This window comes from Eptatretus burgeri, chromosome 9, assembly GCF_056783735.1.
Source record: "Eptatretus burgeri isolate ZD-2024b chromosome 9, Ebu_testis_v1, whole genome shotgun sequence".
NCBI classification, from domain to species: Eukaryota; Metazoa; Chordata; class Myxini; order Myxiniformes; family Myxinidae; genus Eptatretus; species Eptatretus burgeri.
This window is the reverse complement of record NC_140969.1, coordinates 15,330,062-15,342,579: the sequence shown is the minus strand read 5'-3', so window position 1 is coordinate 15,342,579 and position 12,518 is coordinate 15,330,062. Positions and strand designations below refer to the sequence as shown.

The following is a 12,518-nucleotide window of genomic DNA, read 5'->3' as shown; positions in this document are numbered from 1 at the left end:
GCACGATGTTCCGCCAAACCATCGGTCTCTGCACTCCAATATGACCATCGATCGTCAATCTTGGTGGCGGTGTTAACCCAGGAATGTAATTTCGCAGGAATTTCCTATTGCGCAGAGTAACCCTTCCTGAACCATCAACTTTCACCACATATTGGTCAAACTGGCGAACCTCGATGATGATGCCGGTTTTGTCCCATTTTAAGGGGTGTCGCCCGGTCTGATTCTGGACGCCAACACAGTCGCCGACAACAAGGGGCAAGAGTCTCTTGGTATGTTCAGACCGGCGCTCAGCGTCTCTCGTGTGGCGGTTGCGGAGTGCTTCCTCCCAGGCCGCCAGAGTCTCACGCCAAGTGTTATGAGGTTTGTATCTGCCAGGCGGTATTGGGATGAAGTCTCGAATTGGACGGCCGAAAATGCACATCGCTGGAGAGAATTTCGTGCCTCTGGGGTATTTCTATACTGGAGCTTAGCACATTGGAACGTATCGGTATCAAGGCCTTCATTAGGGCTCGTGTTGTCCATGATAAGAGGCTTCACAGTGTTGACACCAACTTCAGCACGGCAGTTGCTATGTGGATAAGCTACTGAGGAGAGTCGATGATGTACACCCCAGTCCTTGAGGAATTGACGCGTAGCGACGGCTGTGAATTCAGGACCAGCATCGGTGGCTAATTCATCAGGAATACCAAATGTGACAAAGGTACGTCTTAGGCAAGCGATGAGTCCACCTGCACCATGTGAGGCTCTCTCAACTATCGGCCAGTTGGAATACCGGTCGACCACCACCAAGTAGTTGCATCCTTTGTAGTGGAAGTAGTCGGCACACATACATTGGAATGGATAATCTGGAGGCGTCGGGGGAGTGGGTGGCGCACTTGGATTGGAGGGCGCAATCCGATTACAACGGTAGCACCCAGCACGAAGGGCCGCCATGGCAGGGGCGATGCCAGGCCAGAAGATGGAGGACTCTGCTCTTGCAGTAATAGAGGTGACCCCTTGATGGGCAGCGTGCAGAGCGGCTAACACCTCATCCCTGAGAGCTTTCGACTCTTCAAATGCATCCTGGAGGTGCTCATCCCACTTAAACGGTGTACTGGGTTTAAGTAGTTTCCGGAACGGCAACATCTTCTCAGCCATACTGAAAGCGTATGACACTTGATTGACAAGTCCAAACCAAGAGCGTACATCTGTGATATCCTTGGGTGTTGGGAAATCGAGGATTGTGCGTCGGTATTTCCTGCCAGGACGGACACTATTGGGAGTTATTTCGAACCCAGCAAATTCCACTATATCTTCACCAAACACAAACTTGTCAGGGTTAAGGGTGATTCCATTCTGTCCACAGGTGTCAAGCCACTGAACAGCCTGGAAGAAACTGTCTGCCAGCGAATCAGAGCATAGCAAGACGTCATCAACGCATTTGGTTTTATTATGGATGTCAGACACAATCTCGTCATAACGCCTTGTATATCCATCGCCAGACACAATTTACCCTTGAGGGGCTGTTTTGTAGCGGTATCTACCCCAGGGTGTGATGAAGGTGGTCAGGTGTCGGTCTTCTCTGCAGATGGGCACGCTATGGTATCCGTTCAATGCATCAAAGACCGTCTTCTTCTTACTGTTTGGAACCGATCTAGCCTGATGAAAGGGTGATGGCGTGTGATGTGTTTCCCGTGTTGCATGGGCGTTGAGGGCCTGGAAATCAACAGTGCGGCATGGTTGGCCATTCTTCTTTGGACAGACAACCTTTCTATGGCACCAGGTGACGGGTTCAACAATGGGGACTGGCTCAAGTACACCCAACTGTACATCGTGGTCTAGCCCAGTTTTGACCGCATCCCGCCAGTGTAGTGGGACTGGTACCGGTGTGTGGTGTGCCACTGGTTCAGCATTAGGATCCACCATCAGTTTCATGGGCAGGCCATCCATTAGAGGCAATGTTTGATGCTCACAGGTGTTAAATGTGCTTGACTTGTAGTATTCAAGGAGATACTGTTGTAGATGCACGCGATTAGCATCAGTTGCGGGGAACGGCAGCTTTGTCGGGGGTGGTGGGGGTCGACGACGCTGAGGGCAATGGCACGCTGTGGTGGGGTCTTCCTGTAACACTGCTGTTGCGTCCGACTGCTGTACTGTTGGGTCTATACCAATCTTGGGGAAGCTATCCGGGATGATGTCAAGGGCGACACAGGCTTCTCTGCTGAGGAAGAGCTTGTCAGAGCTATCTGTGACATCGGTCATTTGCCTAGTTTCAACGGCCTGACCCCGTTTGTCTTTGCCCGACAAGCGGAGTACAGTGGCCCCAAGGATATTAATGCCTCCTTTGTTGGCAGTATGCATTCTCATGGTTACTGGAATGAGGTCAGATTTGCACAAGCCAAGGCGGTGGATGACCTTTATACCAGCAAGGCAACTCTGGCATCCTGTGTCTGCCATCGCGGGGACATGGCAAGTCATGGTCCGAGTGGAAAGGTCAAAGCCAAGGGCTGCGTAGTCATCGCGCATGATTTTGACAGTCACATTAACAAATGGTTGAGGTTTTGAACTCTTCCTGATCCATGTAATAGAGAGTTTGTCATAAACATGGTGGTCAAGGGTGGTGGAACGCTCACGGTGTGATCGACCCGAATTAATAACGTCATCAAACTCATTACATTCATGCCCAGATATGTTAGGAGTTTCGTTCGACCGTTCTGCTGATACATGAACTGTACATAAGGTATCAAACACAGCATTTTCACTGTTATTAGAAGAGGCACTCGTGCGTTTAGGTTTGTTCCTACTGCGACATACACTCTCCATGTGATGATCGCGATTGCAATGCCCACATCTGTGACCGTATGCCGCACATTCTGTCTTGCGAACGTGGACTGGGGCGCTCTTCCAGCGTCCCCTTTTGCCACAGTAGGAGCATAGGTCGTTTCTGTCCTTGATGGTGACTTGGTTGACCTTTTGATATGTGCTGCCAGCTGCTTCCACTGAGTGTGTGTCCAGTAGTGTAGATGTTGACCGTTTGCCAGATCTTTTTGCCTCAATGAATTGGAAGACGTCCTCCAGGGTCATGTCTTGATTGTCACCTTGTCCTGTTTCTTGTCACCATGGAGATCAAGCTGGATCTCAGGGTCGACAATTCCTCATGTAAGAACATCACGCATGATCTCTTCTGTGTAGTTAACTTCAGGGTCACAACGAGGACATTTGATTAGGAATTTGCATATTCCAGCTTGACCACGTAGGCGGGCCCCAAAGCTGCGCACCGTTTCATCACGGTCTTGACGCAATGTTACTATGGCCACCATAGTGTTCTCTTCACGAACAGCAAGTTTTTTAATGGCCGCCATTACCACCTCTATGGGTTTGTTTGAAAGGCCACCACCTGTCGATCTTGTTAGATCCTTGCGCAGGGGTTCGTCACAGCACTCTAGTAACTGCACCACTTTATCGTGGCCAGTGACTTTGGTTGCTTCGACGTATTCAGACCATTGTGACTCGAAGTAAGCCCACTCTTCACTGGAGCCAGCGGCGACGATTGTGGGCCTTTTGACTTTTTCAACCTTGGTGGAATGTCCAGGGGCGTGGATGGCACCGTGGGCAGTGATGAGTGCGGCCACGATAGCAGGATCGAGGTCTTCAGTGGTGTAGTCACAACCGGCAATTGGGCATCCCACAGCAGGCATCGTGGCCTTGGTCGGGTGAGGTTGGAGATCGTGTTCATAAATAAGACATCAACAATGAACACGGTCTGAAAGATATAAGAATGAACATGATCATTAATAGTGATTAAGAATCCTCTAATAGTGATGTATCATATGTGCGGTAATTCATCTCTGCTAATGCCCTGTTCGATTCCCACAAACAGAATTAAAAAATCTTGCCAAGTTTGGAGATAATTTTTTAGGTGATTTCCATTAGCGGAGATATTTTGACGTCATAACTTTTTTTTTCTAGGAGGAATTTTCAAAATCTGAGATGGTTACTGTCTGCGCAGGGTATTTTTACTTAGATATGCCAAGTTTCAGGAAGTTTGGATGAAAACTGTGGGCTGTGAAACAAAAAGGTCCACAAGAACAACAACGTGAGTAAGACTTGGAGATCCTCCACGAGGACCTAACAATGAGGAGAGTAACCCGGTGAAATGGAATGCACGGCTGCGCACGACCAGCTGTGTCATGAATTTATTGTTGGCAGATTATTACAAGGAAATTTTGCACAGGAGGTCATTCGGCCCATTGATCATTGACCACACCAATACCAGAATTAATAAATCCATCAATACCCCCGTCCCTTCGTGTGCAGCCTTTAGGCGACTACACTGGTACTCATTTCACCGACCTCAGAAGGATGACAGGCTGAGTCAACCCCCTGGTGTTAATTCAATGGTCACAGGTCTTGAACTCTGCACCCTCTAGGATCCCAAGCCACCACCATAACCGCGAAGCCAACCCCATTGTGAAGAAGAAGTTTGGAAGGAGGAGGGCTTGGGCATTGGGGGTAAGAAGTTTGGAAGGTGAGGTTAACGAGGGTACAAGAGATCATGGGTTTTGGATTGGGGATGAGCTGAGATGGTGGTGAACAGCTGTCTTGAACACCTGGAGGGAAGAATGAGATTAAAGAGGATGTGGAAGTTGGTTCCACAAGCAGGGAAAAAAGACAGAGGAACAAATGAGTGAGGGTGAGCGGTGATCCTGGATTTAGGTGGTTTCACCTCAAGGGGGTTTACGGTGGACCATCTGAGACCTTTAGAAGCCTGGGGTGGGGGTTGATGTGCAACAAAGCACGAAAAGAGCAGGGGGGTGGGGAAGCATGAACATCAGACCAGAAAGGAGGTGGTAGAAGACGGAGAGACCACCGACCTGTCTGCAATAGCGAAGTTATAGACCCCTAGACTCTAAAGGCCATGGTTTCCAGTGTCCAGCTGAGCAAGATGTGAGGCAAGGGAGCCAGCCCAGAGGGGTGAGCAGTACTCCATCAAGCTGCAGATGAAGGCCTTATCAGTGGATAGGACTTCAGATGTGGCAAGGATGGACTTTGAACGATGGAGGATGGCCAGTCGGCTGTTGGCTTTGGAGGCTTACTTTGAAATACGGTTTGCCCAAGAAGGCTCGTGGCTGATAGTGAGACCCCCGAGTTTGAATAACTGAGCTTCCTCAAGAAAATTGTTTCGAAAAAGAAAAGTATACGGGAGGGTTGCCAGACGTTCTTGTGGAGAGACATAGTGAGAGTGTAAGATTTGTCAGGATTGAAAGACATGTTCCAAGTGTTTTACCAGCTTGTGATATTGTCAAGGTCCGAAGAGAAGAAAGACGCTGTCGTCTGCACGTCTGAAGGAGAGGGATGTCACAGCAGAGAAGTGTCATAAGCAAATAGATAAAGATGATTTTCCAGAGTCAGAGGAATCGTTAATGAAGATCAAGAGTACGACTTGGCCCAGAATACAGCCTTGACGAGGAGGGAGATTAAAGGATTCCGTTGGGAGCCACCCATTGGCGATGAGAGTGGAGGAAGTCAGTAAGTCATGTGTGGAGTTGCCCATGGATGCCATGGGCAGATCGTTTGAAGAGTCAGGCAAGATGCCAGACTGTATGAAAAGCACAAGATATGACCAGAGAGAAGTCCCAGATCTCATATCTGACATTGAGGGGCTCCATCCATCGTTGGGTGAGTTGAAGCTGCGTGTCCAAGATGGAGTGACCTTTTTCTGAAACCAAATTGGTGATGTGAGATGAGCTTGTTGGAGAAAAGGAAAGATTTCACATCAACTGCGATGATGGATTCCATGACCTTGCTGATCATTGAAAGTAGTTGATAAGTCGGTCGTTGAGCGGATCCGTTTTTGCACCTTTTTATACCATGCAGGGATGTTGGCCGATTTCCAAGCAGATGGAAGATTACCTGGAGCAAATGACAGGGCGAAAAGGGTAGAGAGGGTACCGAGAGTGAGGGGTTGGGGACACAAAACTGGGAAGCAAACACAGATATTGAGACGTTCGGCCTCGTCTTGAGCGGAGTCGGCTGTGGTGCCATTTGAAGAGAGGGAAGTGATGGAAGTGGACCATCCACCAGAGAAGGACTCAACAAGGCACCACCAGGTTTTAGAGCAACTAGACAAGTTTGAAAGTTCATTCGTGAGGTTGGACAGATGTTGTTTTCTGGCTCTTCTGAGAGTGGACACACTTGTGGACTTTTTGGAAGGCACTGAGTGTTGAGGCTCGGCAACATCAACAACATTTCCCATCTTTGGCAACATTTTCTATTCCTATCTGCCATGGAATGCAACGGTTTGCTTCGGAGTGCTGAACGCCTCCGTTTATCTCTGTTTTATGCTTTCCCTTTAGCATTCACTCATTCTACGGGTATGAACACTTGGTAGGTTGTCTCACTGTGCTGAAAATACCTCTCTGTACCACTTCAATCGTTTGGCCTTTGTGGACGTATCTGTACACTTTGTTGCTCACCATTTCCACACCGCTTGTATGAACTACCAAGCACCTGTACATTGTTTTATCCAAGTGATTCTTTCACTTCCTCGATCTCCTGGTGGGTTACTCGCGTACACGTGGGTTCATCAAAACTCTTCTGGATGAGGTAGAGAACGCTGCGGTGGTAAGAGAATGCTTCTTTCAGGATGATAAGTCATGGAACAAAGTCGGAGACTCACACAATACTTTCATGTCACTAGATGAGGATGAAAGTGAAGACCATGTGAATGTCTTTCATCAATACAACCAGCTGACCCAGGAAAGGGCAGTTTTCAATGAAAGCATTGACGATTATATCCTAAAAATGCTGCTACCTGCTTTAACCAGCAGGTTAGGAAGGACTTAAGATCACAGAATAGTCCAGCAATGGTGCGACATAAACCATGAACAGGATATCTGTCGGTGCTACCTCCAAAATCAGCTCATCCAGCTCAACAGTCCGGTTTTGACAGGCCGAAGCAGTGAAAGCTCAATGAGCTCTTCGAATGGCTGAGTCGGATAAACAAGGAAGAATTGAGGCAGAAATGAAGATCTTTGTGCTTGAAAGAAAGTGAGGGGAAATCACAAGGCAGCGAGAAATGGAAAGAGAAGAGTTTGAGAGAATCAAGAAGTTGGAGCCTCTCAAAATGCAAGCCGAAAGTGAACTGGCACAGGCTCGGCCAAAAACAGAATCTTCTTGCCTCGGTTTCTACCCATCAGATGCTCTTCCAGTGGACCTTCCTGCCTTTGCACTGGAGCCAGTGTGAACAACAATGTCTGCTGTACCCCTTCCAACAGATGCAACGACCCTTACCATCCCAACCGTGGGAATTGGGCTGAGTGAATCTCTACCAAGGGCCCCACCTGTAGCAACTACCCAGGTGCGTTGACACACAACAACTGGCCTTCAACCAAGATTTACCCCCAGTACAACTTGAGAAGTTTATTGGAGTACCAGACCTGTTCCCTCTCTTTTGTTGATGATTTCAGCACCACACTAGAGGGGGAGCACTCGGGAGAGTGCAAAACCTCCGCCGCCAATACTGCTGGGTCACTCAAGTGAACCTTATATCTTATTCATTAAATATGATGTCAACAGTGCTGACAGAGTTATAGTTCTTTTCTCCAACATATTTTTTTGGGGCGAGGGGGGGGGGGGTTGGAAATCACTTAAAACATGTAAAAAAAAAAAAAAATCGAAATTTTGTTGAAAAAAGTTGCAAAAATTTGTTTTTTCTCTAACAATTTTTTTTGGGGGGGTGGAAATCACTTAAAACATGTAGAAATGCAAAAAAAAAATTTTTCCTTTTTTTTGGTGGGGGAGTAACAATTTTTTTGGGGGGTTGGAAATCACCTAAAACATGTAAAAATGCCAAAAAAAAAATTTTTCTCAAACAATTTTTTTTTGGTGGGGGGGGGGGGTTGGAAATCACTTAAAATATGTAGAAATGCAAAAAAAAATTTTTTTTCTTGAACAATTTTTTTTTGGGGGGTTGGAAATCACTTAAAACGTAGAAATGCAAAAAAAAATTCTCTATTTTTGGGGGGTAACAATTTTTTCGGGGGTTGGAAATCACTTTAAACATGTAGAAATGCAAAAAATTTCTCTAACAATTTTTTTTGAGGGGGTAACAATTTTTTTTGGGGGGGGGGGGTTGGAAATGACTTAAAACATGTAGAAATGCAAAAAATAAATTCTCTATTTTTTGGGGGGGGAGGGTAAAAAAATTTGGGGGGGGGGTTGGAAATCACTTAAAACATGTAGAAATGCAAAAAAAAAAAAAAAATTTCTCTAACAATTTTTTTTTGGGGGGGGGGGGTGGGGACCAAGTCCAAAATTTAATGGCATGATCCTTGGACCATACCTACTCCCCCCACCAAGTTTCGTCGAAATCCGTCGAAGAGTTTTTCCGTAATACTGTTCACAAACAAACAAACAAACAAACAAACAGGGGTGAAAACAGTAACCTCCATCCATCTTCGAAGATGGCGGAGGTTAATAATGTCATGGAAGGACCTAGATGATGAATACAAGATGACGTGCTTACTCCAATTCCTTGGTGGTGAGGCAAACGAGGTGGTTGCCAGCCTTGGAGTACAGCGAGCCTTACAGATTCTGGAGGAGAGATTATGGCCGACCATGTATGGTCGTGAACTCCTTGATCAGAAACTTATCAAGGGACTGGCTATACCTAATGTTGACGGTCTCCCTCAGAAGGTTCACCGATCAAACCACTATGGCAATGGCAATATTAAGAGCAATGGATTGCTTGAACAAGATCAACCAAGGAAATGTGGTGGACATTGTGGAACGACTGCTGAGACACCTTCGGGACAATTTCGCCCATCTCTCTCATCATTTGGAGGAAAAGGACCAACGATTCCCGAACCTTGGCTGACTTTGTCAAGTACTTGAACAATAATTGGGCAGCCACAGCGAATCACCCTATCAACAGCAAATTCATGGAGTCAAGCCCCACTTGTTCAGTGAAGCAAAAAAGGTTGGAACTTAAGACTGATTCAACAAGGCCTACAATGATGGCTATAAGTACCAACCAAGACACTTTTGCAGATTGCCGGAGACAGCCCGACCTCGAAAAGAGAGGGAAGCCTCGAGCCTGTCTCTGCTGTTCCCAGAATCGCCCTTTGCACATGTGTGGTGTATTGAAGGCCTCCCTTCGAGAGAAATTCAAATTTGTACGCATCGAAGTCCTATGCCGGGATTGTTTGAAGGACACACCTGTCATTCAGTTTGGTGTTACCACGAAGCACATTGCTGGAGTATGTCCCAGCTCTTTCAGATGCAAGACACCTGGATGTGGTGCTCATCACTACACACTCTTGCACATCCCCGGATTCCAGCCCAGAGCCACCACCAGGACCACAGAAGGCCTTATCCCAGAGTCCAAAGCAAATGGCCTTGCTACTTCTTGTGGTGCTGCTGCCATTAAAGGTTCAGGGACAGTACTACTTCAAGTTATACCGCGCCGAGTGGTTTCTAAAAATGGGAATACGACCGCTACGTATGCGATGCTCAACTCGAGATCTGAGGTTACGGTTATAGACCCCTCCTCAGTCAAACAGTTAGACTTGAGAGGGAAATCAGATTGCCTGGTTCTTTCCACATTGAGTAAATCTGATGAACAACATCAAGGAGAAAGGGACAATATTGCTGCGGAGTCACTTATTGACGATGAACCGTGTCGCTTGGAGTTATACCACGGATGGTCAGAAAGGGATTTGTGAATTCCCTTACGTCACCAGCTCGTTATCAAGAACAGGCGTTGGTCCGACCTGCAAGGCGTTCCACTGCGTGAAGTTGACCGAAAGAAGATTTCTACGATATAATCGGCACCGATGTTCCTGAGGCATTTATCCCACTGGACGTTCATTGTGATGGGCCACGTGATCCAATAGCCATCCGGTCCTGCCTTGGATTTTCTCTTCTTAGTTGTGTGGAAGGCGAACCAAAGCAACAACGCTACAATATTCACCACATTTACACGACGACGGATGACATCCCACTTAACGAGCGGGTGGAGGAACTCTGGAAGGTAGAGTCCTTTGGCATTAAGGATGCCTGTCACAGCCTGATGTCTGTTAAGGACAAGCGTGCCACAAGGATGATTGAAGACACGATTACAAAGGTCGATGGACACTACCAAATGGGACTGCTGTGGAAAGAAAGTAATGCTGACCTTCCCTATAACCGCCCGATGGCCGAAATCCGGCTCCGTCACCTCAAGCGCAGATTGGAGAAGGATCCAGAACTAAACCACAAGTACACTTCTATAATTATCAAGGACTACATGACCAAGGGATATGTTCGTGAGCTTACGAGGAAAGAGGTGGAGCGAAAGAGCAGCAAGACCTGTTACCTACTGCACCACCAGGTTCTGAAACCTAACGAGCCATGCCCGGTCCGTCTAGTCTTCGATGGAGCTGCAAAAATATGGTGGAGCACCTCTAAATGACCAACTTATCACGGGCCCAGATTTGAGCCACAATTTGATCGGAGTCCTCATACGTTTCAGACAAGAGGAGGTTGCCCTTGTTGCAGACATTGAGGCGATATTTTACCAGGTCCGAGTATATCCCCAGATGATTGTGATTCCTTGAGATTATTGTGGTAGAGTGGAAGCTTCAGCAATCCTCCCGAGGAACATCAAATGCTCATTCATATCGTTGGAGCTGCCCCCTCCCCCTGCTGCTCCAACAAAGTCCGAAGACAAACTGCCGATGACAACGCAGACAAGTACTGCGGGGAGATCGCAGAAGTTGTGCACCGCAACTTCTATGTTGATGACCTCCTAAAATAAATTAGGACAGTCAATGAAGGCATTGAATTGGCCCTCAAGTTGATCGACTTGCTTCGTGAAGGGGGTTTCCACTTGACCAAGTTTTTCGGTAATCGACGATAATTTCTACAAGCAATACCTGCAGCGGAACAAGCCAATCCCACACTTGACACGGACAGGCTTCCGACTGATCAGACCCTGGGGCTGCTGAAAGCGACATCTTTTGCTTCAAGACCATTTCCACAAATACGCCTGTGACCAAACGTGGAATCCTCTCCACTATCAGTTCACTGTTTGACCCTTTGGGATTTCTGGCTCCTTTTGAACTACCCATCAAGGTGTTCATCCAAGACCTCTGGCCTTGACAAAAAGTAAGCAAGGTACCAGAAGGTGATGTGGAAGCCATAAAACCCCGGGATGATGATTATGTGATGACCATGATTACTGGCTCCCCCTTAGATGAGCTGCTGAGATTCTCGTGATGGTCCAAGCTACAAGCGTGCATCTCATGGCTCTCACGGTCCATGCAGTATTTGCCGTCTCAAGGCAAATAACTTGCAAACAACTTGCTTTCGCCTCATGGAAGGCAAATCCAACTGAGGGTAATCTCAGTTCCTTCCACAAAGCTCGGAACAAGTATGTGTCCACCCTCAGGAGAGCCAGAAAATAACACCTTTCTGATCTCAAATGTGAACTCTCAAACCTCTCTCCCAAATCTAAATCCTGGTGGCATCGAGTTAAGTCTGTTCCTGGTGTATGTTCCCCCTCCATCCCCTCCCTTACCTCAAATGGCTGCACAATTGACACGGCACATTAAATGGATAAATGCCGAAACTCTGTTTGCTTCAAAATTTTGCGTCCCAAACTCATCTCTTTCTGTACCCACCTTACCCAGTCGCACCCACCTGTTCCTGGAGTATGTGTCCTTTTCTCCTGACAAGGTGGAGAGTTTGCTGTGAAACCTCGACTCAGATTCTGCAACCGATCCGGACGGCATCAGCCCACATGTCCTAAAAACTTGCTCCTCTGCTCTTGCTCACCCTCTCTCTGTTCTATTCAACCTCTCATTTGCTCAAGGTCATCTGCCATCTCCTTGGAAATCAGCAAACATTACCACTCTGCATAAAAAAGGTGCAAAAATAGATCCCTGCAACTACAGACCAATCAGGCTTCTCCCAATCATCAGCAAGGTTATGGAATCAAGGTTACCCATCAGCAAGGCTTCAGACATTAAATTCTTCTCCTCCAATGGCTTGATTTCCGATCATCAATTTGGATTCAGACCAGGTCACTATACCCTGTAAATGCTGCTTCTGCTTTCCCAACAATGGAATGCCAGACATGAAAATCAGAGCCATCTTCCTAGACATATCTCGTGCCTTTGATACGGTCTGGCACCCTGCCCTGCTCAACAAACTCTCTTCCTCTGGTATCCAAGGACATCTCCACTCATGGCTCGCAGACTTCCACTCCTGTCACAGCCAATGTGTCACCCTTAATGGAGTTCTTTCATCTCCTCTTCCTGTCCAGGCTGGAGTTCCTCAAGGCAGTGTTCTGAGCCCTGTTCTTTTTCTGGTTTTCATCAATGATCTTTCCAACTCTCTGAAAAATCCTCCATCTCTTTGCTAATGACTCCACCCTTTGCCGCACCATCTGTCATCCCTCAGATCGGCAAGCAGCATCCTCTTCACTCTCTGCAGATCTGGATAAAATCACAAGCTGGTCCAACACGTGGAACATGTCTTTCAATCCGGACAAATCT

General features: G+C 47.2%; 1 pseudogene; it reads right to left on the bottom strand.

Moving 5' to 3' along the window:
- Nucleotides 1-198: 198 nt before the first annotated feature.
- LOC147019609 (uncharacterized) lies at nt 199-3,738 on the bottom strand (annotated as a pseudogene).
- Nucleotides 3,739-12,518: the final 8,780 nt, after the last annotated feature.